Below are 3957 nucleotides of genomic sequence, written 5' to 3' on the forward strand. Positions count from 1 at the left end.
ATTCGGAAACCCTAATCTGGGACGTTTGAAGTTCGTGCTAAAAAAACCGAGTCACGGCCGACGTTTTTCGAAACTTTTGTGGGGAATGATTAGGCTTGATGATTTATAATAGAATTTCGAAGAAACAGAGTGCATAAAACAGTAAAAGAGTGCATAAAATCGAGACCCTAATTCGGAAACCCTAATCTGGGACGTTTGAAGTTCGTGCTAAAAAAACCGAGTCACGGCCGACGTTTTTCGAAACTTTTGTGGGGAATGATTAGGCTTGATGATTTATAATAGAATTTCGAAGAAACAGAGTGCATAAAACAGTAAAAGAGTGCATAAAATCGAGACCCTAATTCGGAAACCCTAATCTGGGACGTTTGAAGTTCGTGCTAAAAAAACCGAGTCACGGCCGACGTTTTTCGAAACTTTTGTGGGGAATGATTAGGCTTGATGATTTATAATAGAATTTCGAAGAAACAGAGTGCATAAAACAGTAAAAGAGTGCATAAAATCGAGACCCTAATTCGGAAACCCTAATCTGGGACGTTTGAAGTTCGTGCTAAAAAAACCGAGTCACGGCCGACGTTTTTCGAAACTTTTGTGGGGAATGATTAGGCTTGATGATTTATAATAGAATTTCGAAGAAACAGAGTGCATAAAACAGTAAAAGAGTGCATAAAATCGAGACCCTAATTCGGAAACCCTAATCTGGGACGTTTGAAGTTCGTGCTAAAAAAACCGAGTCACGGCCGACGTTTTTCGAAACTTTTGTGGGGAATGATTAGGCTTGATGATTTATAATAGAATTTCGAAGAAACAGAGTGCATAAAACAGTAAAAGAGTGCATAAAATCGAGACCCTAATTCGGAAACCCTAATCTGGGACGTTTGAAGTTCGTGCTAAAAAAACCGAGTCACGGCCGACGTTTTTCGAAACTTTTGTGGGGAATGATTAGGCTTGATGATTTATAATAGAATTTCGAAGAAACAGAGTGCATAAAACAGTAAAAGAGTGCATAAAATCGAGACCCTAATTCGGAAACCCTAATCTGGGACGTTTGAAGTTCGTGCTAAAAAAACCGAGTCACGGCCGACGTTTTTCGAAACTTTTGTGGGGAATGATTAGGCTTGATGATTTATAATAGAATTTCGAAGAAACAGAGTGCATAAAACAGTAAAAGAGTGCATAAAATCGAGACCCTAATTCGGAAACCCTAATCTGGGACGTTTGAAGTTCGTGCTAAAAAAACCGAGTCACGGCCGACGTTTTTCGAAACTTTTGTGGGGAATGATTAGGCTTGATGATTTATAATAGAATTTCGAAGAAACAGAGTGCATAAAACAGTAAAAGAGTGCATAAAATCGAGACCCTAATTCGGAAACCCTAATCTGGGACGTTTGAAGTTCGTGCTAAAAAAACCGAGTCACGGCCGACGTTTTTCGAAACTTTTGTGGGGAATGATTAGGCTTGATGATTTATAATAGAATTTCGAAGAAACAGAGTGCATAAAACAGTAAAAGAGTGCATAAAATCGAGACCCTAATTCGGAAACCCTAATCTGGGACGTTTGAAGTTCGTGCTAAAAAAACCGAGTCACGGCCGACGTTTTTCGAAACTTTTGTGGGGAATGATTAGGCTTGATGATTTATAATAGAATTTCGAAGAAACAGAGTGCATAAAACAGTAAAAGAGTGCATAAAATCGAGACCCTAATTCGGAAACCCTAATCTGGGACGTTTGAAGTTCGTGCTAAAAAAACCGAGTCACGGCCGACGTTTTTCGAAACTTTTGTGGGGAATGATTAGGCTTGATGATTTATAATAGAATTTCGAAGAAACAGAGTGCATAAAACAGTAAAAGAGTGCATAAAATCGAGACCCTAATTCGGAAACCCTAATCTGGGACGTTTGAAGTTCGTGCTAAAAAAACCGAGTCACGGCCGACGTTTTTCGAAACTTTTGTGGGGAATGATTAGGCTTGATGATTTATAATAGAATTTCGAAGAAACAGAGTGCATAAAACAGTAAAAGAGTGCATAAAATCGAGACCCTAATTCGGAAACCCTAATCTTGGACGTTTGAAGTTCGTGCTAAAAAAACCGAGTCACGGCCGACGTTTTTCGAAACTTTTGTGGGGAATGATTAGGCTTGATGATTTATAATAGAATTTCGAAGAAACAGAGTGCATAAAACAGTAAAAGAGTGCATAAAATCGAGACCCTAATTCGGAAACCCTAATCTTGGACGTTTGAAGTTCGTGCTAAAAAAACCGAGTCACGGCCGACGTTTTTCGAAACTTTTGTGGGGAATGATTAGGCTTGATGATTTATAATAGAATTTCGAAGAAACAGAGTGCATAAAACAGTAAAAGAGTGCATAAAATCGAGACCCTAATTCGGAAACCCTAATCTTGGACGTTTGAAGTTCGTGCTAAAAAAACCGAGTCACGGCCGACGTTTTTCGAAACTTTTGTGGGGAATGATTAGGCTTGATGATTTATAATAGAATTTCGAAGAAACAGAGTGCATAAAACAGTAAAAGAGTGCATAAAATCGAGACCCTAATTCGGAAACCCTAATCTGGGACGTTTGAAGTTCGTGCTAAAAAAACCGAGTCACGGCCGACGTTTTTCGAAACTTTTGTGGGGAATGATTAGGCTTGATGATTTATAATAGAATTTCGAAGAAACAGAGTGCATAAAACAGTAAAAGAGTGCATAAAATCGAGACCCTAATTCGGAAACCCTAATCTGGGACGTTTGAAGTTCGTGCTAAAAAAACCGAGTCACGGCCGACGTTTTTCGAAACTTTTGTGGGGAATGATTAGGCTTGATGATTTATAATAGAATTTCGAAGAAACAGAGTGCATAAAACAGTAAAAGAGTGCATAAAATCGAGACCCTAATTCGGAAACCCTAATCTGGGACGTTTGAAGTTCGTGCTAAAAAAACCGAGTCACGGCCGACGTTTTTCGAAACTTTTGTGGGGAATGATTAGGCTTGATGATTTATAATAGAATTTCGAAGAAACAGAGTGCATAAAACAGTAAAAGAGTGCATAAAATCGAGACCCTAATTCGGAAACCCTAATCTGGGACGTTTGAAGTTCGTGCTAAAAAAACCGAGTCACGGCCGACGTTTTTCGAAACTTTTGTGGGGAATGATTAGGCTTGATGATTTATAATAGAATTTCGAAGAAACAGAGTGCATAAAACAGTAAAAGAGTGCATAAAATCGAGACCCTAATTCGGAAACCCTAATCTGGGACGTTTGAAGTTCGTGCTAAAAAAACCGAGTCACGGCCGACGTTTTTCGAAACTTTTGTGGGGAATGATTAGGCTTGATGATTTATAATAGAATTTCGAAGAAACAGAGTGCATAAAACAGTAAAAGAGTGCATAAAATCGAGACCCTAATTCGGAAACCCTAATCTGGGACGTTTGAAGTTCGTGCTAAAAAAACCGAGTCACGGCCGACGTTTTTCGAAACTTTTGTGGGGAATGATTAGGCTTGATGATTTATAATAGAATTTCGAAGAAACAGAGTGCATAAAACAGTAAAAGAGTGCATAAAATCGAGACCCTAATTCGGAAACCCTAATCTGGGACGTTTGAAGTTCGTGCTAAAAAAACCGAGTCACGGCCGACGTTTTTCGAAACTTTTGTGGGGAATGATTAGGCTTGATGATTTATAATAGAATTTCGAAGAAACAGAGTGCATAAAACAGTAAAAGAGTGCATAAAATCGAGACCCTAATTCGGAAACCCTAATCTTGGACGTTTGAAGTTCGTGCTAAAAAAACCGAGTCACGGCCGACGTTTTTCGAAACTTTTGTGGGGAATGATTAGGCTTGATGATTTATAATAGAATTTCGAAGAAACAGAGTGCATAAAACAGTAAAAGAGTGCATAAAATCGAGACCCTAATTCGGAAACCCTAATCTGGGACGTTTGAAGTTCGTGCTAAAAAAAC

Source organism: Cucurbita pepo, unplaced genomic scaffold, assembly GCF_002806865.2.
Source record: "Cucurbita pepo subsp. pepo cultivar mu-cu-16 unplaced genomic scaffold, ASM280686v2 Cp4.1_scaffold000269, whole genome shotgun sequence".
Classification (NCBI taxonomy): domain Eukaryota; kingdom Viridiplantae; phylum Streptophyta; class Magnoliopsida; order Cucurbitales; family Cucurbitaceae; genus Cucurbita; species Cucurbita pepo.